The sequence below is a fragment of the Citrus clementina genome, unplaced genomic scaffold (assembly GCF_000493195.1).
Source record: "Citrus clementina cultivar Clemenules unplaced genomic scaffold, Citrus_clementina_v1.0 scaffold_6, whole genome shotgun sequence".
Lineage (NCBI taxonomy): Eukaryota > Viridiplantae > Streptophyta > Magnoliopsida > Sapindales > Rutaceae > Citrus > Citrus x clementina.
The window spans coordinates 8,143,707-8,167,925 of NW_006262139.1; the positions used below are offsets into that span (position 1 = coordinate 8,143,707).

At 35.6% G+C, this 24,219-nt stretch overlaps 1 non-coding gene and 1 pseudogene across 1 annotated transcript; both read left to right on the forward strand.

The window, feature by feature from the left end:
* The window catches only part of LOC112097324, a 25,890-nt pseudogene extending 5,695 nt beyond the window's left edge, over positions 1–20,195 (forward strand).
* LOC112097551 lies at positions 14,499–14,605 on the forward strand. The gene has a single exon (XR_002905082.1). It is a non-coding gene; the product is annotated as a small nucleolar RNA R71 (small nucleolar RNA).
* Positions 20,196–24,219: the final 4,024 nt, after the last annotated feature.

Consider the following 24,219-nt stretch of genomic DNA (forward strand, 5'->3'; position numbering starts at 1 on the left):
ATAATTCACAAGAAAGGTTTTGGACATATCAACCTCAAGAAGTTTCAACTGAGCCGCAATGTCTCTCATCTGCATGATGTGCTCACGCACACCTCTAACATTGATGAGCTTCATAGATGAAAATTTCATTATTAAGGTGCTTGCAAGTGCCTTATTTGAAGTTACAAATTGCTCATCAATTGCTTTCAGTAATGCTTGGTCATAATTATGCTGATCGACTGAACCACGAATAGCAACAGGGATTTTGGTCTTTATGAACATCACACTAAGGTGATTAGATCGCTCCCATTTGTCATAAAGAGCAATATCAACTTCAGTGTTGTTATCATTAATAAGTGGTTCATCTTTCCGAATAGCATAATCAATATCCATCCACTTTAAATAATAGGTTCAATTTGAACCAATACCCCAAAAATGATTTTGAAAGGGAACAAATGAAAAATATTCCATACGCATCTGCTGTTGGAAGCTTGATGTATGCTCAAGTTTGTACAAGACCTGACATTGCATTTGCTATTGGAATCTTGAGAAGATATCAGAGTAATCCAAGTTTAGACCACTGGAAAGCTGTAAAGAAAGTAATGAGGTATCTTCAAGGGTCCAAGGATTACATGCTTATGTATAGACGAACTGACAATCTAGAGGTAATTTGCTACTCTGATTCAGAATATGCTGGCTGTGTTGATTCATGAAAATCAACATCCGGATATATTTTTATGCTCGCCAGTGGAGCTATATATTGGAGAAGTACAAAGCAGACTTTGACTGCTACTTCCACTATGGAGGTTGAGTTCGTTTCTTATTTTGAGGCTATATCGCATGGTGTATGATTGAGGAGTTTCATATCTGGGCTTAGAATTGTGGATTCAATCTCAAGACCATTGAGGATATATTGTAACAATTCAGCTGCAGTTTTCATGGCTAAAAATAACAAAAGCGGAAGTCAAAGTAAACACATCGACATTAAATATTTAGCCATTAGGGAACGTGTTAAAAAAAAGAAAGTGGTCATTGAACACGTTAACATTGAATTGATGATTGTTGATCCTTTATCAAAAGGCATGCCACCACAGAATTTTAAGGATCATGTAAATTTAATGGGACTTGGTTTTGTCATGTAATTTTCATTGTATATACAATGTAATATAAATGAGACTTTTTTTTATTGTGTTGTTTTTCTCGCCTCTATGTGCACATTCATTTATTTTCAGAAAACATCAATTTTAATGGACCAAGAATACACATGGGGGTTATTCATTAAGTTAACATACATGGCTAGTATTTAAAAGGTATAATACATTGTGATAAATGGAATATAATACTCGTTTTTAGAGGACCAATCTCTATGATTCATGTATTATCTTTTAAGTCTAAGTAATTGATATACTTGAATATCATATTGATTGAAATGTATGGACCAAGTGGGAGAATGTTGAACACATGGTCGATCAATATGTTTCTAGCATATGGTCCAACATTTTCAACACTTCAACATGTGACTGTTTAATATATTTCCAGCATATGGTCCTGCCATGTTTTGACAGCTGACAACAGTTGTGGCAACTGCTCTACCCTTCATATTTGATGGAAAGATGAAATAAAAGCGAAATGTTGAGATAGTTTTGGTCTATGAGGTCTGTAATTAAAGAAAAACATATACTACACCATCACTACTGATTACGAAGGTTTCAGAAGTATCAAAAGTGAGAAGCAAACAGTCGTATATGACACATCAATGGCTGAAGGTTCGGTTCTAAACTTCCGCACTTAATTTTTATAGGCAGGTTATGTTTGTATTTGGAAATCATTCTTAAGTATGCTTATAAGGCATACCTTGGGTTTTAACTTTTGCTGCTGGTACAATGATTCGCGAGTTTAATGCTACTTTAACTCTTGGAAATGAAGTTACAATCACAGGCTTGTCTTTTTTCTCCATGGAATTCATTATCTTTTAGCCAGATACCAATTGTTTCATGAATAACTGCCCCAATCTAACTAAATTGAAGAATGTTGGGCAAAACATTATTGTGTGCTCTGACAAGAATGAGTGCATTACCAACCACGTTGCCAACATTGAGAACTCGAACGTCTCTGGAGGTATCTTCATTTTAGACTTCAAAAGCCCGAAAGTGTTTCTACAAAGCTCATTTAGATTTAAATTTCCGGCAGTGTTCATGAAACCAAAAATTGGTGGCATTTCCAAAGACTACATCAAGATCGATCCTAAGGCAAGGGTCAGCATTCAGTTTGGAAAAATAGAAATGGGGACAAAACCAACACCAAGTGTGGCTATCTACAGCTCTAGAGGCTCATCCGCCAGCTGCCCATTTGTCTTGAAGCTTGATGTTATGGTTCCTGAGGATTTGATCTTAGTTTCATGGCCTCCAAATCGTGCTGTATTTGAGCTAAACTCAAAGCTTATATTAAATAACTTCAATAAAATGTCTGGAACATCAGTGGCATGCCTCATGCAGCAGGAACAACTACACTCTTCCAGACGAGCACACCTTCAAATGGAGCCCTGCAACTGTCCGATCAGCCATAATGGCCACATCTGATTCCTCTAATAACACAAACGGTCTCATTGAACAGATGGGTGATGAAATTAACAATCCTGTAGCCACTCCTATGGCCATAAGAGCTGGACATATCAATCCCAACAAGGCATTAGGCCCTGGGCTTATTTATGATGCAACAATTGAAGATTATGTGTGGGAAAACACCTAGCTATGTTTCACTGTAACTATTGATGCCTTAGATAGAAGATCTTGATAGTTGTCAATCCCTAATTTGTAGGATTTGATTTAGTCTCTAATTTGTAGGGATTTTATTTAGTTTCCTTTCTTGTTGTTTTCTACATGTATATATTAACCTAGAATTGTATTGTTTGAGATATCAATAAAACATAACAAAATTTTTCACATGGTATCAGAGCCTTGTTAGGCTCTTTTAGGAATTCTTTTTTAGCCTTCATTGCTAAATTCTTTTTCTAACATCTTTTTCTCATTTTTTTGAGATTATTTTCAAATTCCAACGATGTCTGAGATTGTTGATGAACTCAACCCTACTCAATTGAGTGACAACATAAATACTCCATCAACATGAGATTTGCAGAACATTCCGACAACCCATAGATTGAATGGGAAAAATTATTTAAAGTGGTCTCAGTTTGTTCGAACCTTTCTAAAAGGAAGGGGTAAAATTAGTCACCTACTTGGTACCGAACCCAAACCAGGGGATCCTAGATTTGATGCCTGTGATGAAGTAGATGCTATGGTTATGTCCTGGCTGTGGAATTCAATGGTCCCAGAGATTAGTGACACATGTATGTTTCTTCCCACAACCAAGGAAATATGGGAAGCTGTTGAGAAAACCTATTCTAAGGTGGGTGATGCTGCTCAAATTTATGACATTAAAACCAAGATCGCTACAACTAAATAAGGAGGTCGTTCTGTTACTGAATATGCTAATTTGTTGAAAATTTTGTGGCAAGAGATGGATTATTATCAATGTTTTCAAATGAAGTGTAGTACTGATGCTGCCTTGATGAAAAAGTTTATTGAAAAAGAGAGGATCTACGAATTCTTAGCTGGACTAAATGGGGTGTTTGATCCTGTTCGAGTGCAAGTATTGGGGAAATAAGATTTACCATCACTAGATGAAACCATTGCTGCAATTCGGAGCGAAGAAAGTAGAAGACGAGTCATGGTTAAATCCCAATCAGTGGAGAGTTCAGCCATGGTCGCAATAAATGTTATAATTAAGTACTCTGGCCCAAGTCAGCAACCTCTTGGTGAAACTAAACAAACTAATGCATCCAAGGTGACAAATAAAGATTCTTTATGGTGTACCTACTGCAAGAAGCCTCGACACATTCTAGAACAATGCTGGAAACTACATAGAAAGCCACCAATGTTCAATAAAAATTCAACTATTCAGAATGGACAGCCGAAGGGACAAGGGCAAGCCCATATGACCTCTACACAGTCTGGTGGCGAAGTTAAATCTCATGAACTTAACAAGCTCAACAGAGAAGAAATTGAAAAGATGAAGAGTTTGGTGGGAGCATTGGAGAAGCCACCAGAGGCCGGTACTTGTTCTTTGGCATTCAAAAGTAAGTTTTCATCTCTATATGCACTAAATGTCTCATGTATGACATTTCCCAACTCTTGGGTCATAGACTTAGGTGCCACCGACCATATGACCCACTCCTCACACAAATTCATCATCTATGACCCTTGTCTAAGCAATAAGAAGATATGCACAACCGATGGTTCCCTATCAACAGTTGTTGGTCAAGAAAATGTTTTAATAAATCAAGCCCTCACACTTAAAAATGTCCTTTGTGTACCAAATTTGTCTACTAACCTTTTGTCTATTCATAAACTCACAAAAGATTTGAATTGTAATGTTATTTTTTTTATCCTTTATATAACATATTTCAGGACCAGGGTACGGGGAAGATGATTGGACATGCTAGAGAGAAAAATGAGATTTACTATTGTTGGTTGATTTTTATAATCAAATATTATCAATGCCAATGTGCAAGCATACACAACAAGTAATAAAGTGATGAGTATTCAAGATCGTCTCCACAGGGTTTGATGTTACTCAAAATGCTAAAGCAATTACAATAGTGCAAATCAACTAAAGACCGAAACAAACAATTGTCAAATAATTCTATCGTAATTAATAATTGCGAGAGATGGAAATAAAACAATACTGTAATGAAATAAACTAAGTTAAATATGTCTAAGATTCAATTGAGAATATAGTAGTTGAATGATCAAACTCTCCTAATGGGGTGACTGTTGTTTACTAAATTAGTACCAGTTGTTACAATAAGTGCTGCAGCACTGGGTAGAATAAATCTGCATCCTCAGCTATCGCATGTTGGAAGTCTCATACCTTTAAATATACTAATAATGACTAGTTGCTCATATATTTATGGTACGACATTATAACTTTTAATCTCTCTACCCTACAAGGTGGACACCTATGTCTAGAGTGTCACAAATCTTAACTTCAAGTATTGCCCTTATGAGATTCAAGATAACCTAATCCAGGAAACTCGACTTAAGAACAAGTAATACTCTAATAATGTTCGCTAAGACATGCCTTTTTGCTACTCTATCTTAACTAAAACTATTAAATGGGTGGTCAACCGAAATAACAGTTATATTCATAAAAAACTACTAGAGTAAAATGCTACAGCAATACCATAACAATATATAAGAACAGTAAAAAACCCATTAGATTATTTGTCACTCAACTACAAGTAAATTTAGTTCATAATCTGGATGAGAAAAATAATCATAAATATATTGATCTCGGAATACATCAAAATAATTAAAGGAAGAAGATAAATATAAGTTGAGCACGGTGAAAATCAAAGCCAAATAATTCTGCACAATTCTCCAATGTTGCCGAAACAACCCTCTTCAATTCTGATCTTCTTCTTCTTCTTCGTTCCTTAGTAATTATTCTAATGATAATTCCCTTGCCACCTTTCTTTGTGGTATTGCCTCCATTTTCTATTGCAAATTAGGGTAAACACAAGCCCATAAGCGTGCATGCGTTAAATTAGGAAACATGTGCTGACCCGCGCCTAAGTTTTCTCCCGCATTTACTTCCAGATTGCTACAGCACAGATTGCTCTAACATCTGCAACAATACTGCATTGCTCCTGATTGTGCTTTTCTTCTTTTATTACCGTTTTCTTTCCTCCTCTTACTCATCTAATACCTCAACATCCCCTCGTGAATTAAGACTTTCCAAGAACCTACAATTATGCATCTGTTTTTAGCACAAATTACTATGATTCACGCAAAACTTATTAATACTTAACTAAAATGAATGTTTAAGCAAAATGTAATAAAAATGTAATAAAAATGTAATAAAAACACCTTATTTGTTCTCTAAATGATCTTGATTCAAGTCTAGAATTGATGTAATAACTCTCATTTCCTAGAGTTATCACACCCCCAAACTTAAACCATTACTTGTCCTCAAGTAATGACACATACTAACATTTCCCACAAACAAACATGCAAACAACTTTAGCTCTTTTATCAAATTTGCAAGGATTCTTCCACCTTCAGATCACAATCCCAATCATACAAAATGCCCATAGTAAATCAGTTTTAGACTTAAGCTTCTTTCTGTCCATAGTGTGTGTGTGCTTCTTTTGATTGAATTCTAGATATGCTGTAACATCACCAAAGGACTGCATAAATTTCAGCAGTGATATACTTCATTCATAAATGGGGTAGCATAAATTTCATATACTCAAACTGTGATTGTTTTAACATTGATAAACTGGGGAGTAATCAACCTTCTCACTGTAATATTTATCTTTTATGTGAATGTCAATCACTTGTAATGATGACACCCAATTACTCAAACCATTATCAGATCAGAGTTGCTGCAGCAATATTTGCGGTATAATCTTATCTAAAGGTATCTTTTACTTAAGGCTGAACATGGGGCTCATGAACAGACTTGGCTACTCAATGCTTTAGATAGATGACTTCTTTTTCTTTTTTTTTTCTTTTTTTTATTTGCTACAACATTGCTCATAACTCTCGCTACCTTGTACACAATTCTGCATATGGGGTATATACTCAAATCTGGTTACTCAGCAACTTGAGCCATTGGAGCAGAGTTTATTTCATAGATATCACAGTCAATTAACTTGCTTCTCCCTCCAAACTTAAGATATTTACTATTCTTTTGGCTCTGCTCTAGCAGTCTCATACAATTTAACCAAAGTCTTAAGTGTTGGGATAAAATTACACTTCTATCTATAACTATCTCTACTTGGCATTATCATAAATATTGAATAACACTCAATTTATCTTCATTAGGTTTTCAAATCCATACACAAATAACAGATAACAGAGCTTCACATAACACATACATAAACACATGCATTCGGAAACAACCCCCCCAAACTTGAGAGATATTGTGTCCTCACAAGCATATATAACAAAGGCACACAAGTTGTCAAGGATATGGAAGACCTTAGAAAATACCACACAAATTAACAAATAATTTTTTTTAAGAACATGAACTAGTGAGGAAAGAGTACTCCCCTGAGGTGAGGACTGCAGCATATGACAGGATGCTATCAGCGCTTCTTGGATGCACTGTGTAACTTATCCTTTGGTGAAGCTTTTGGGGAAGTGGTTGGCAATGTCTTTGTCTTTTTCACTGCGGGGCTGGTGAGAGGAGTTGTGGCTGGGGTTGCTGTAGCAGTACCTGTAGACGTACTACCTTTTCGTTTGCTGGATTGTCTCGGGCTGGTGCGAATAGGCTGGCTAGGAGTTTGCTATAGAGGCTTTTGAGTTAATGCATCAGCTGCCTGGCCCTTAGTTGTGATGGCAGCAATAACCGCAAGTAGATGCTTGGCTTGCTCAGGTGTAGGCATAGCTCTGGCTGCTACAACAGCCAACTCAGCAACGACTTGCTCTATCTCATCGTCAGAGGCTGGAGGTGTTGCCATTTTTACTTTACCCTTGTCCTTTCTCTTGCCCGTAAGGATTGGAATAGACGGCTCCTCTTCAAGGGATTCCTCATCCTCTTCTTGAATAATGTGCTTTTTTCTGGTTTTGGGCTAGGTTTGGATGGTTGGTTCCTCACGGTCTTTCTCCGAGTTGTCCTCGTCCTCTGTAGGTGAGCTATTAGTCTCAGACTTGTCACATTCTTCCTTAGGCTGGTCAGATGGTTCAGCGTCGTCTGATTCTTTCTCTACTTAGCGTTCGGCTGCAGCATCTTCTACTGGTTCCTCTGTGGCAGTGGCTTCTGCACTAGCCTTTGCTGGAGCATCTGTGGTGTTGGTGTCAAAATTATACTGTTAGAGCAGTGCATCAGGAAAGTTCCGGTGAGTGCGTTTCATGTTCAGAGTAAATTGGTGTAGTTGATTGTCCAGGTGCTGGATATAGCTCCAAAACCGATCGTTTTCCTGCTGTTGTGCTTCCGTACATTGAGTTATACTTGTGTTGAGTGCCTGGATGGCATGTTCTAAGCCAACAGCTCATCTTGCTCCTGTCACAACAGCTGGTTCAGTGGTTGTTCCAGCACTCTCACCAGCAACTCTCTCAATGGTTCGTGCCATAAAGGCACCATCATTCTAGACATGGTCATATCTGGAGTCAAGACGAACTCCTAAAACTACACAAATGCTGGTGACGAGTGAAGGAAATAGCAAGGCAGCAGTTCGGTGAGTCTTGACTGCACAATCTGGGATTTCTTTTGCAATGATCCTACCCACATCTATGGGAAGCCCTCGAACTATGACATATAACAAGACCAACCTTTCTTGCAAAACTGTAGTAGTGTGAGTGGTGGGCATAAGCCTAGATTTCAGAAATTTCACCCACACCTTAGTAATAAGTTTCAAATCTATCCTATTAACTACACGCCCTTCCTCATTAGCCCATAATGCCCCTTCGATGGTAAGAGTTGTGAGAATGGTGTCCCACTTTTTCGGGGTTAACTTATCACGCAACTTAGCATACTCACAAGTAATTTCAACAGGTAAGTTATAAAAGCATTGATAACACAGGAGTCTAATGGGACAAGTGTATTTCTTACCCAAATGTTGTGCTGATCAGGGCTTACCAAATTGGCATAAAATTCTTTGACTGCAGGCAGCACATGATCTTGAGGGTGGTTGCAAAACTCTAGTCATCATCGTTTTGCTGCAGCATTATGAATTATTTACACAATTCCCGTGAGTTGGTCTGAAAATTGAAACCCTTTTTCTTCCAGAATCCTACGCGGCTCTATGAATTCTTCATATTTTTCTTCGGCATGGTAACTCTGGAATCGTGACAGATCTTTGAGGCGGCTTGCTATTTTCTTATATCTCAACATTGTTGTAGCAGTAACAAATTGAGGCTACTGTGCCTGAGAGTAAAAAGAAAAGAAGAGGTTAAGAATTAGGAGAGTTGGATTTGCGAATGAGATGGGGAATAGTGGCGTAGAGCACTAAGCACAGTGACTCCTTTTTATAGTGGACTTTAATTGGAGATAAATACGGTAACTAAAGATAAATGAGGGAAGAATATATTTTTTAATTTAAAGCACGTATCCCAAAAACATTGGCTAGTAAATTTAAGGCATTAATTTCGGAGATTTATTCACAATTTCTATCCACATCCAAGCCTCCATCTGTCATGATTTATCTGCAACGGTAAGTGAGAGGCTCCATCTTTCAATTTACTGTAACGGTAAAATTGGTTGCTGCAGCACCCATTCGCTTACTCTAGCAATGGTACATACTTCACACTAAAGCCTCTGACACGTGGCTCACCTCTGTACTCTGCCACCATACAACCTCACTTGTCAATATGGAATTCAATTGTCACACATACTTCCCACAAATTCAAATTAATTCTAACATTTAAAAATAAATAGATCAAATAATAGCAAAGTAAAGAATGCAATAATTTGAAAAGATAAAATTAAATAGCTAGAATGAAAGAACAAAACTAAATAAAATGGTAAAGAGGGAGAGTTGTCAACTAAACCAAAGGAGATCAAAATTGGTTTGAAGTGGTTGTCTCCACAATGGGCTGCCTCCCATGGAGCGCTTGATTTAAGGTCGTTCAACCTGACCTTCTTTCATTGTTCAATAGTTGGGTTCTTTAAGGAGTAACACCTCCTTTGAACATTCTGCTGTTGGATGTATGTAATGCTTAACCTTGTGTCTATTAACTTTGAATTTGTGGCCTGTTTGTTCATCTAGAAGATCAACAGCTCCATTAGGATAAGATTTTAACAGCTTAAACGGGCTAGACCATCGTGACTTGAGCTTTCCCGGAAATAATCTTAGCCTTGTATTGTGGAGCAACACTAATTGACCATGGTTGAATTTCCTGTGCTGAATATGCTTGTCATGCCAGTGTTTTGTCTTCTCTTTATAGATTCTTGCATTTTCATATGAAAATAGCCGTAATTCATTAAGCTCACAAAGTTGAAGTTTCCTTTGTTTTACTGCAGCATGCATATCCCAATTTAATTTCTTTAGTGCCCAATGTGCTTTATGCTCTAGCTCTAGTGGCAAATGACAAGTTTTGCCATAAACAATTTAGTAAGGAGACATGCCGAGTAGAGTTTTGTATGCTGTTCTGTAGGCCCATAGAGAGTCATGCAAATGTAAAAACCAATCCTTCCTCGTTGGGTTCACCATTTTTTCTAAGATTTTTTTAATTTCTCTATTGGACACTTCAGCCTGACCATTGGATTGTGGGTGATATGCTGTTGATATCTTGTGTCTGACTCCATATTTCATCATTGCTCCAGCAAAGATTTTGTTGAAAAAATGTGTGCCCTCATCACTAATAATTGCTTTAGGAGTGCCAAACCTGGAAAAAATATTTTTCTGAAGAAAAGCCACCATTGTTTTAGCATCATTGGTAGGTAATGCTGCAGCTTCTACCCACTTGGAGACATAATCCACAGCAATAAGGATATATAAGTTCCCAAAAGATGGTGGGAAGGGTCCCATAAAATTTATTCCCCAGACATAAAAAACCTCCACTTCCAAGATGTTGGTCAATGGCATTTCATGTCTTCTAGTTATGTTCCCTGTCATTTGACACATGTCATAATATTTAACAAATTCGTAAGCATCTTTAAAAATAGTGGGCCAATAATAACCTGATTGCAGAACTTTGGCAGTTGTTCTGTGACGACCAAAATGTCCTCCATATGCTGCAGCATGACATGATTCCAGTATGTGGGGAATTTCTCTTTCGGAAGCACATCTTCGTATTACTTGGTCTGAGCATAACTTGTATAAATATGGATTATCCTACTGATAACTTCTAACATCATGAAGGAATTTCTTTTTCTCTTGAAATTTCAGCTCAGGTAGTAGCATTCCACTTACTAAGTAGTTAGCAAAATCTACACACCATGGGGGTCTTGACTGTTGCAGCATCTGTGCTTGCTATATTGCCAACAACTGTTCATCAGGAAATGTTTCAGTGATGCCCTTAATTGTCAATGTACTAGTGTCTGCTTCCAGCCGTGACAAGTGGTCTGCCACTTGATTCTCAGTCCCTTTTCTATCTTTAATTTCCAGATCAAATTCTTAAAGCAATAAGATCCATCTGATTAATCTTGGTTTGGCATCCTTCTTTGAAATTAAATATTTGATGACTGCATGGTCTGTGTAAATAGTTACTTTAGTACCCACCAGGTAAGCTCTGAATTTTTCAAAAGCAAATACTACTACTAGCAACTCTTTCTCTGTAGTGGTGTAATTGATCTGAGTTGGAGTGAAAGTTTTGCTTGCATAGTATATGGAATGAAAAACTTTATCCTTTCTTTGCCCTAATACTGCTCCCACAGAATGATCACTAGCATCACACATCAATTTAAATGGTAAAGTCCAATATGGAAATACAACCACTGGAGCAGTGATCAGAGCTTTCTTTAATTCTCCAAATACTTGAAGGCACTCTTTTTCAAAGTGAAATGATTTGTCATGCTCCACCAATGAACACAGTGGCTTAGCTACTTTGGAAAAATCTTTAATAAATCTTCTGTAGAATCCAGCATGACCCAAAAAACTCTTAATACCCTTTACTGAAGTTGGAGGTGGCAGTTTATCTATTACCTCTATCTTGGCTTTGTCTACCTCAATACCATCCTTGGATATCTTGTGACCTAGCACTATCCTTTCTTGCACCATGAAATGGTACTTTTCTCAATTGAGTACTAAGTTTGTCATCTCACATCTTTTAAGAACTCCTTCTAAGTTGTGTAAACAATCATTGTATGTTTCTCCAAAAATTGAGAAGTCATCCATGAAAACTTCTAAAGTCTGCTCTACCATATCAGAAAATATAGACATCATGCATCTCTGAAAAGTTGTTGGAGCATTGCATAGCCCAAATGGCATTCTTCTGAAGGCAAATGTTCCATAGGGACAAGTAAATGTAGTTTTCTCTTGATCCTCTAGAGCTATAGCAATCTGGTTGTAGCCTGAATACCCATCTAAGAAACAATAGTATTGTTTTCCAACAAGTCTGTCCAACATTTGATCTATGAATGGAAGTGGGAAATGGTCTTTCCTTGTGGCTTTGTTGAGCTTCTTGTAATCCATACATACTCTCCATCCAGTCACTATCTTTGTAGGAATAAATTCATTCTTCTCATTAGCCATTACTGTTATCCCTCATTTCTTTGGAACACATTGAACTGGGCTTACCCATGAATTGTCTGATATTAGGTATATAATTCCAGCATTAATCCATTTAATGATTTCCTTCTTCACCACTTCTTTCATAATAGGGTTCAGCCTTCTCTGGTGCTCCACCAAATTGCTGGAACAATCTTCTAACAGAATTTTATGTATGCATATTGATGGGCTTATCCCCTTTATATCTGCCATGGTCCATCTAATTGCTCTTCTGTATTTTCCCAGCAAATCTACTAGACTTTGTTCTTGACCTGCATCCAAAGTAGAAGAAATGATTACAAGGAGCGTGTTGTTTTGACCAAGATAAACATACTTCAAATGTGAAGGTAACAATTTTAATTCAAAACTCGGAGGTGATTCAATAGATGGTAAAGTTGTTTTTATTTCCCTATCTGAAAGATTCAGGTGTTCAACAAACCTGTTGTGCTTATCAGATTGTTGTTTGTTTATCCAATCTGTCTGGATTGCTGCAACATCTTCCTCTTCGACATCCTTAAAAGTGGTGACTTTATCAAGTGCATTATTGCAGCATTTGTCCATTCTATCTGCTACAACAAAATCCACTACACTTAGGAAATTGCAATCTTCTACTTCATTAGGGTTCCTTATAACCTCTAGTACATTAAATGTGACTTGCTGATCATTCACTCTCATGGTGAGCTCTCATTTTTGCACATCTATCAGAGTCTTTCCAGTTGCTAGAAAAGGTCTTCCAAGTATAATGGGTATTTCTTTATCAGCTTCAAAGTCTAATACAATGAAATCCACTGGAAAGATGAATTTTTCAACCTTCACCAGTGCATCCTCTATTTTTCCTTCAGGGTATGCATGAGATCTGTCAGCTAATTGCAAAGTAACTGTTGTTGGTCTGCACTCTCCTACTCCCAACTACTTAAATACAGATAATGGCATTAAATTAATACTAGCTCCCAAGTCACAAAGTGCTCTGCCAGCATACCTAGTTTCTATAGAGCAGGGTATTGTAAAACTCCCTGGATCTTTCACTTTTGTCGGAATTTTACTCTGGATGATATGGCTGCTCTCTTGTGTTAAAACAATGGTTTCAAACTCTCCCAACCTTCTTTTTCGTGCCAAGATATCTTTTAGAAATTTCACATAATTTGGCATTTGCTCCAAAGCTTCCACAAAAGGTATATTTATGTGCAATTGCTTCAACACTTTCAGGAATTTGTTGAACTGCTTGTCTTGTTTTTGCTTCTGGAACCTTTGTGGGAAAGGTGATGGATGTCTAAACTACTGTGTAGCTTCAGGAGATATCAAACTCTGTTTGTTTGGTTTGGTGCAGGTTGTGACTACTGATGTTGCAATTTCTTTTTCAGCATGTTCTGGTTGAACTTCCTCTGCAGTTACTGTAGCTTGGCCCATGTAACCAGTATCTTGAAGAGGAGGTTGTTGTAACATGCTTCCATTTTGAGGTAATTTTTGTGCTGAATTGAATTCCATCATATTTTTTGTTACATTAACTAGAATATCAACATTCTTTCCAGACCTCAAATTAATTACTTTGCAGTGTTCTTTGTCCTCCCTTCTAGGGTCTTCTGTGTTGCTAGGTAGGCTTCCTTGAGTTCTGCTGCTCATTGTTGTGGCTATTTGTCCCATTAGGTTTTTTAGGTTTCTCAAGGATACAATTTGACTCTGCACAATTGCTTCATTCTTTGCAATGTACTCTTTAATTAGTGCTTCCAGTGAAGTGATTGGATCCTGACTGTTATGCTTTTGCCCTTGACTTTCCTGATGAAAACCAGGTGGTCGTGTGTTTCTATTTTGTCCATTTAATACTGGAGCATTTCGATTCTGACTGCTCCATACAAAATTTGGGTGTTGCTTCCAGCCAGGGTTGTAAGTATTTGAATATAGGTTGTTCTGAGGTTGTCGATTGAAATTAGCCACATAGTTTACTGAAGCTGGGTTTCGAGGACAATTATCAAAGTCATGCTCTTCACCATAGTATATACAAGAAAGTTCAGCAACTTGTTTTACTGTTGCTGGAGTAGATGTCAAGGCCTTTACCATGTTAGTTAATGAGGTTACTTGTGCTGATAAGGCTGTAATTGCATCAATGTTATGTACCCCTGCTGATCCTCTTGTTAATGGTTGCCTAGCTGAAGGCCACTGGTAATTATTATTAGCAATTCTTTCCAGAATTTCATAAGCTTCAGTATAAGATTTGGATAATAGAGCTCCATTTGTTGAAGCGTCCACCATTAACCTTTTACTTGGATTCAACCCATTGTACAAAGTTTCCACTTGAATGCAACAAGGGATACCATGATGAGGACACCTTCTGAGTAATTCCTTGAATCTTTTCCATGCCTCGTACAAACTTTCATCTTCAAGTTGATGGAAGGAAGTAATCTCATTCCGCAACTTTGCATTTTTTGTCGGTGGGAAATATTTCATTAGAAATTTATCAGCTAATTTATTCCATGTAGTGATGGAATCAGATGGTAACGAATTTAACCATGCTCTTGCTCGATCTCTTAAGGAATAAGGAAAAAGCCTCAGCCTTAAGGCATATTGTGTTGCTCCAGCAATCTTGAAAGCATCACTTACTTCCAAGAACAATTTAAGATGGAGATGAGGATCTTCATTTGGAAATCCATTGAATTGCCCAACTATTTCAACATTTGAAACATCACTGGTTTTAACTCAAAATTTTCAGCGTCTACTTTAGGTCGAATGATGCCAGGGTGTACAACTTGAGGAGTTAGCACAACGTAATCTCTTATTGCTCTGTCTCTGTCATCAGCCATGTAAATAATATTGTTATTGCCTGGCTGTCTCCCGTTAGCATTTTCAATATGCTCTTCTTGAATGTTGACTGGTTGCAAGGGCCCGTGAGGATTCAAATTTCCCGCATCCTGTAAATTATTCATGCTTGAAGCAATTTCTGAATTCCTTTGTTCTCTTCGTAATCTCCTGACAGTCCTTTCAATCTCATGATCGAATTGGAATACCATAGATCTGTCTTTGCGCATGCATGTACCGATTTGCCAATAAATAGAATAAATCAAATCAAATTTGACGCTATCAAGATTTACTTCACTCTTAAAAAATAAACAATTAATCCCCGACAACGGTGCCAAAAACTTGTTGATTGATTTTTATAATCAAATATTATCAATGCCAATGTGCAAGCATACACAACAAGTAATAAAGTGATGAGTATTCATGATCGTCTCCACAGGGATTGATGTTACTCAAAATGCTAAAGCAATCACAATAGTGCAAATTAACTAAAGACCGAAACAAGCAATTGTCAAATAATTCTATCATAATTAATAATTGCGAGAGATGGAAATAAAAAAATACTGTAATGAAATAAACTAAGTTAAATGTGTCTAAGATTCAATTGAGAATATAGTAGTTGAATGATCAAACTCTCCTAATGGGGTGACTGTTGTTTACTAAATTAGCACCAGTTGTTACAATAAGTGTTGTAGTACTAGGCAGAATAAATCTGCATCCTCAGCTAACGCATGTTGGAAGTCTCATACCTTTAAATATACTAACAATGACCAGTTGCTCATATATTTATGGTACGACATTATATCTTTTAATCTCTCTACCCTACAAAGTGAACACCTATGTCTAGAGTGTCACAAATCTTAACTTCAAGTATTGCCCTTATGAGATTCAAGATAACCTAATCCAGGAAACTCGACTTAAGAACAAGTAATACTCTAATAATGTCCGCTAAGACATGCCATTTTGCTGCTCTATCTTAACTGAAACTATTAAATGGGTGGTCAACCGAAATAACAGTTATATTCATAAAAAACTACTAGAGTAAAATGCTACATCAATACCATAACAACATATAAGAACAGTCAAGAACCCATTGGATTATTTGTCACTCAACTACAAGTAAATTTAGTTCATAATCTGGATGAGAAAAATAATCATAAATCTATTGATCTCGGAATACATCAAAATAATTAAAGGAAGAAGACAAATATAAGTTGAGCACGGTGAAAATCAAAGCCAAATAATTCTGCACGATTCTCCAATGTTGTCGAAACAACCCTCTTCAATTCTGATCTTCTTCTTCTTCTTCGTTCCTTGGTAATTATTCTAATGATAATTCCCTTGCCACCTTTCTTTGTGGTATTGCCTCCATTACTATGATTCACGCAAAACTTATTAATACTTAACTAAAATGAATGTTTAAGCAAAATGTAATCAAAATGTAATAAAAACACGTTATTTGTTCTCTAAATGATCTTGATTTAAGTCTAGAATTGGTGTAATAACTCTCATTTCCTAGAGTTATCAACTATCTTGAAGAATCAAGTGGGCAAACTAGAACTGGAAACTATTTACCCCTGTCATATTTTTCTGAGTCTTCTATTTCTAATAAAGACAAAATCTGGCTTCAACACTTTCGTCTTGGACATCCTTCGTTTAGCATTCCTAAAGTAATGTTTCCATTATTATTTAAAGGAATTGATGTAGAAAACCTTCACTGTGATATTTGTGAACTTGCAAAACATAAACATGCTTTTTTTCCTGTTAGTAATAAAAGAACATCTATTCCTTTTGCACTCATTCATAGTGATATTTGGGGTCCTTCCACAATTCCTAATGTTTTAGGAGCTCGCTGGTTTGTTTCATTTATTGATGATTGCACCCGTATGTTGTGAATATTTCTTTTAAAACATAAGTCTAAAGTGAGTTTCATTTTTCCTATTTTTCACAACATGGTCAAAAATCAATTTGGAGTTGGAATAAAGAGGTTTAGATCACATAATGCTAAAGACTATTTCAATCAAAACCTATCATCATATTTCCAAAATGAGGTTATAATTCATGAGTCATCATGTATTAACACTCCCCAACAAAATGAGGTTGCAGAAAGGAGAAATGGTCACCTTTTAGCCATCACCAGAGCTTGTTTGTTTCAAAGAAATGTTCCTAAAAACTATTGAGGAGAAGCTGTTCTAACCACAGCCCATCTTATAAATAGGCTGCCTTCTCGAGTTCCTGGGTTCAAAAATCCTGTGCAAGTTTTTTCAAAATATTTTCCAGACTTTCACACTGCTAATCATCTTGTTCCTAAAATTTTTGGTTGTGTATCTTTTGTTCATATTCACTCCCCTAATAGGGGAAAATTGGATCCACGAGCACTGAAATGTGTATTTGTTGGTTATTCCTCAACTCAAAAAGGATACAAATATTTTCATCCTCCAACAAAAAAGTTCTTTGTGTCTGCTGATGTTACATTTGTTGAAAAAGAAAGCTATTTCACTCAACGACTTATCTTCAGGGGGAGACATCACTTATGGAAGATAAGGACAATGACTTATTTTTGTTGCTAGAACTTGATGCTCATCCTCCTCCTTCATCTACAAACCCTCTAGCTCTTACCCCTATTAATTCTCAAGGTTCCCCAAATCCTAATTCTGTTTCTATAAAAGCTGAAAACCCTTGTACTCTCGACTCTAAGTTTTTTGGACAGGATAAACAGGTTCAAAGTTCTAATAGCCTAATATTGACTTATTCAAGAAGAAAAGCACCCAATGTTCAACCTATGCAAGTCTAAGAAATGGAACCAGCCCCTGGTAATGAGGTAATTAATCACACTGCACATTCTCAAGAAAAGATTTTTAGTTCTAATGAAGATAATGACAATGATCTTCCTATTGCTATTATAAAAGGCACCCGAAAATGTACCCAACATCCTTTATATTTGTTATCTTACTTTATGTCTTATGATAAGTTGTCACACACCCACAGAACTTTTCTCACACATCTAAACACCATAACCATTCCCAAGACAGTATCTGAGGCATTAAGTCATATGGAGTGGAAAAATGCCATGAAAATAGAAATGAAGGCCCTTGAAAAAAAAACGTGGGATTTAGTAGAGTTACCAAAGTGAAAGAGTCCAGAAGGCTGCAAATGGGTGTTCATTGTTAAATATAAGGCAGATGGGTCCCTAAAAAGGTATAAGGCTTGGTTGGTAGCCAAAGGGTATACTCAAACTTATGGGATTGATTGTTTGGAAACATTTGCTCCAGTTGCCAAAATGAACACTGTGAGAGTATTATTATCTCTAGCTGCTAATCTTGGGTGGTGTATGCAGTAATTTGATGTCAAGAACGCCTTTTTACATGGTGATTTGGATAAAGAGATTTACATGGAAATTCCTCATGGTTTTGGTTTGAATTTAAAAGGAAACAAAGTATGCAGACTTAAAAAGGCCTTGTATGGCCTGAAACAATCCCTTAGAGCTTGGTTTGGACGATTTGCTAAGGTCATGACAGCCATGGGATATAAACAGAGTCAAGCTGACCATACTTTGTTTGTCAAACATTCAGCTTCAGGGGGAGTAACAACATTATTATTGTATGTAGATGACATTATGGTAACATGAAATGACGTGGAATGAAGGGAAACTCTAAAAAGATGATTAATTAAAGAATTTGAGATAAAAGAGCTTAGTAGATTAAAGTATTTTCTCTGTATTGAAGTTGCCCACTCAAAGCATGGAATCTTCATATCACAACGAAAATACATACTGGATTTGTTGAAGGAAATAGGAAAAATAGGGTGAAAGCCAGCTGACAGCCAGCCCTATAGAATCGAATCATAGACTTAGAGAAGCTCATGAAAATGTAACAGTGGATAAAGGAGCATATTAGAGGCTTGTAGGAAAACTGATTTATCTTTTTCACACTAGACCTGACATAGCTTATGCAGTTAATGTTGTGAGTCAATTTATGCATAATCCCAAAGAAGTTCACCTTCAAGCTGTATACAGGATCTTGCAATATTTGAAAGGAACACCAGGGAAGGGAATTTTGTTCAAGAAATGAGAAGGACTGACACTTGAAGTCTATACTGATGCAAACTATGCAGAATCTATTATTGATAGGAGGTCAACATTAGGTTATTGCACCTTTCTTGGTGGCAACCTTGTGACTTAGAAAAGTAAGAAGCAAAACATAGTTGCCAAATCAAGTGCAGAAGCTGAGTTTAGAGCCATGGCAATGAGGATTTGTGAGCTACTGTGGCTGAAAATTGTACTACAAGACTTGAAAATTCAATGGGAAGCACTTATGAGACTTTATTGTGACAATAAATCAGCTATTAGTATAACACACAATCCAGTTTAACATAATCGCACTAAGCACATTGAAGTTGACCGGCACTTTATAAAGGAAAAGCTGGACAGTGGCCTAATTTGCACTCCATTTGTATCTATTGGTGGCAAGTTAGCAGATGTGTTAACCAAAGGTTTGAGTAACAAGGTGTTTTAAAGTATAATAGGCAAGCTGGGGATGGACAATATCCATTCACCAGCTTGAGAGGGAGTGTGGGAAAACACCTAGCTATGTTTCACTATAAATATTGATGCCTTAGATAGAAGATCTTGATAGTTGTCAATCCCTAATTTGTAGGATTTGATTTAATCTCTAATTTGTAGAGATTTTATTTAGTTTCCTTTCTTGTTGTTTTCTACATGTATATATTAACCTAGAATTGTATTGTTTGAGATATCAATAAAACATAACAAATTTCTCCACATTATGTCAGTCTTTTCTATGCATTAAACTTCACCTTGAAGCAAATTCAAATCATCACAAGGTCCCCTTCAGTTAACTGTTCCATGCCCTCTTTGGATCTTAATTACCTTTATTTTATTGCAATTTTTAATGCAAATGAATCAAATGTGCAGCAAGAATTTCAAAGAACAGTGACTAGTGTTGGTGAGGGAAGAATGCCATCAACTTACACTGCGAGTGTGACCCCAATGAAAGGGTTGAAAGTCAATGTCAATCCAAATAAGTTGGCTTTTAAAGGCAAATACACAAAGCAAAGTTGGAGCTGAGCATTGAAGTGTTTTGGGTCAAGAAACAGTGGCAGCATTTTATTATCTGAATTGGATTGGGATTGGATGAAGAGTCCGATAGTGGTTACAAACTTACGCAAGCCTAGCCCAAAAATTATTCTTTAAATGAGATATCACATACTTTTTCTCATAGATGTCTATATGTCAATCTTTCTTAAAACAACTTCAATACCCTTTATATTTAAGTTAGTTTTGCAAATTAAAACTTGAAAATTCAATGTTAAAAGAGTAATTTGTTATTTTAATTATAGTCAAAGATTTAATTTGTAAAATATTTAATATTAGGTTTCTTACATAATCTTATTGACACAACTTAAAAATAATTTTTAACTCCCAAGTATAAGAGTGTCTTGTTGTATTATAACTCAGTGAGTCTGAGGTCGATCCAGAGAGAAAAGATTTAATTTGTTTATTTTATTTTAACTAAAAATTGAAATTTAAACTTGAATATAAACAACTTAATTTAAATGAAACTATGAAATTGAACTAGTTAGGGTTATGGATCCACTCTTAGTAGTAAATAAAACTTAATAAATTCTTTTTGCCTTTTTTTTAGATTTATTGCCCAAAAGATTAATTATATAAATTATTATTATTTTCCCTTTAATTTTATGATGGATTAAGTATTTATTGTGCTAAATTTAATTTGTCTACAATAAGTCAAAATACCATTTCACCATACCTTATATTAAGCTATTAAGAATTTATTGTGCCAAATTCATTTGTTTGTCTATAATAAATCAAATTTCAAAATATAAAATATGTGTAAAATTAAATAGAAAATAATTTAATTTACAAAATTAAAAATAGAATTTGATTAAATCATATTTATTTCCTAAGAGTTTCACCTTCCCCTAACTACTATTATTTAGTTGAGCATAATTGAAATAAAAAGAAATATTAAAATTGAATTACTTATAATTAAAAGTAATAAAAACAACTAAAATTGAAAATAAAACTAATTTTATTTATAAAAATAATTATACAAAATATTAAAAAAAATCAAGATTACAGGGAGATTGAGAGAATTTGAGAAGAAGAGAGTTGTAAAGATATGATTAAAAACATAAAATGAGGCTCTATTTATAGAAAAATAAATTCATAATCCAGTGTGTTGCTGTCCATCATAAGCTTCATGCATGTGCTCCTCACAACCTTTAGATCAAGATCCAATGGCTGGTCAAACTTCAAAAGTCAACATCACACGTGGCATCGTTTGACTCGTCCGATTTGGCCAAAGAACGATTGAGGTTTGGCGGGTTAATGGGTGGATCGGGTCGACCCAAATACTAAGATTCGAATCCTACAACTTACTTTACCAATCATTGCCACGTGGCACAATTATGGCCATTGAATTATGAACGGTTTAGATTTAGTCAAAATTGCCAACTATCTCATGCACTCATATCTATTGTAAGCTCATTTCATCATCTAATCAATGTTCAGTCAACAAGAAAAGTCAACTCTTTTTATACAAGCCCAATTTTAAGCCGATCTTGACTGATCTTAAGGTTTTCGGACCTCCGAAATCCAAATTTGTCCTCCGTTTATCTGTTTGGAGCCTCGAATTACGTGAAATTAATATTTTACCTAATAAACACAAAAATACACAAAATTAGATATATTTAAAACATAATTAATAATTCATAATATATTGCATAAACACAAATATAAATTATAACATAAGCACAAAATAATATTATTATCGCTTGATAATTAGACAATTTTTAATACTAATCACTTATTCTAGCCTACTAAATTTAATGGTTTATATTATAGCCTAGTCAAGTTTATAATTTTTTTATTATTTTTGTCCCCTTAAACTAAATACGTGGTTCCATTGTTGTTGATATATGTATTTTAATATTCATATGCAGCGATATTAACTCAAAATATTTCATTTATAGTTTAGTCCAACTACATCAAATATACTTATGGTACGCTAGTAGGCACAAATGCACTTTCATAGAAGATTAACCAAAATCTTGATTACTTGTAGTCTTTAATTTGAATTTTCTTTTTTGAATAAGATTGTTTTACATTACCAAATTGGTATACATTAACCAAATGGTTGGTACTAGATCTTGTTGCTCATAGCTAATTGGATATAAGGGAGACTGCTAGTTCTCCCTTATTAAAATCACTATACACGACTTACCTCTTTACTATTTTTATAAAGACCAATTACCCCTTTCATTATAACAGTAACAACAAATAAGGGTAAAAAATGTCATCTAACTATTATTTCTTGAATTTTAAATTCTATTCAAACACATGATGCAAAAAAAAAAAAAACTAAATTCTAACATAATAAAATAAAAACCTATATGAAAGTAAAAGGGCTATTGAAGTAAATTTACCTAAAGAGAAAGTAGCTTTTCATCTTCTTTACTTATCAGGTAGTCAGAGGGAGGCCTCAACTACGATGCAGGGCATAAAATTCCCTGTATGGTGTAGAAGGCGCCCTTGAGCCATTGGATTCAGCTTTTTTGAATACAACGGTTGGGGTTTCAAATTAAAAAAAAAAGAAATTGTGAATAAAATAAAAAAAAGGCAACCGGTTCAAATTGTAAGAGAAGAAAATCATTTTCTCCTTCCTTCTATTTCTCCCCCTCTAGATCATAACAAGAAAAACCTCATCTTTCTCACTCTCCCACTCCCGCTCCTGCTGTTATTGTTGCTATTGCTCTTGCCCTTTCTTCCAACTCAGACTCACACTCTATCTTGCTCTCACTCTCGCTCCTACTCCCGGCTCTCACTTTCACTCTTCTTATTAATGTTAATCAACTTTAAACTTAGCTTTATAAGTGTTAAAGTTATTAGATTTGTAATTTGTTGTATTTGGGCAAACAATTGGTTAATAATATAGTGTAGAAATATAATGCACACACAATATTTGATGAAATGCCACAAAGAACTATTTGTTTTCTTTAAGATTATAGGTTGCCTTTTTTTGTTTGACAAAATGTTGTAGCTGTGTTTTCTATTTTTTATAATAATTTGATAATGAATAACAATTAGACTTGGCCGTTCGAGTGTGGTAGTTTTGTGTGATAGGTTGGTGTATACATTCTTTTGGTGTGATAGACGTCATGTGTGCCTTTGTTTAGATGCATATCAGTTGATGCCTATTTCACTTGTGAGCTGTGTTTTGGTGCGATAGGCACCTGTCGCACCAAACATGAGTGCGATAGGCAGTAATTGTTCTTTATTAATTGCTTTCTTGTAGCCTTTACATGAAGACATGTAATCTGTTGATGGCAAGAGGAAAAAATCAAAAGAAAAATCAATATGGCAGGAAAAGCAAGGAGTGAATAAAAAAGCATGGATATACTATTTGTAAGTATAAATTATATGCATTTATTTACCCATTATGTTAAAAGGTTTAATTTCTTTTATTAATGTAACTTTAAATATTGATCACAGTAAGACAGAAGCAAAATAACTAAGGCTATTAGGGGTTGAAAAGGTGAATAAAACGGTATGTAATCTAAATATGACCTGTTGAATATTTCATTTTCTCTTACTTAAAATAATATGCCATTGAACGTATATATATTATCATTGTTGCAGGTTAGAGCTGATATTGCACAAAATTAGAAGAAACTAACCCCTGAGGAGAGGCATCGATGGATGCTTAGTAATATAAATGAGATATCTACCTCAAATATTGGTGAAAATAGTGGTGCGAGTAAAAATATTGAGGAATCTGATGAGGATAAGGTTGATGGTGGCAACCTTCTATCTCAATGTCGTGTAGCCTCGTTCTCAGAGCTGGTTTCATCTTTTTCAAGTGATCAACAAGCAGCAGTAAAAGAAATCGGCTTTGGAAGTCTACTTGATCTAAAATGTAGGCGCTTAAGAGAAGAGTTATGTGCAACATTAATTGAACAATCTGATGTACATAGGCAAAGTATAATTCTACATGGGAAATAATACAATTTAAGCCCTACAACGTTTGCAACTATAATGGGGGTTAGAGATGGAGGCACACATGTGGACTTAAATGACCAAGCTATTGATTTGACTAATTTGCGTGCAATGTATAACAATGGACCCAGAGGAATTCATATAGTGGAGATGAAAAAACGACTAATGAATAGTTCAAGTTCTGATGATGAATTTAAGA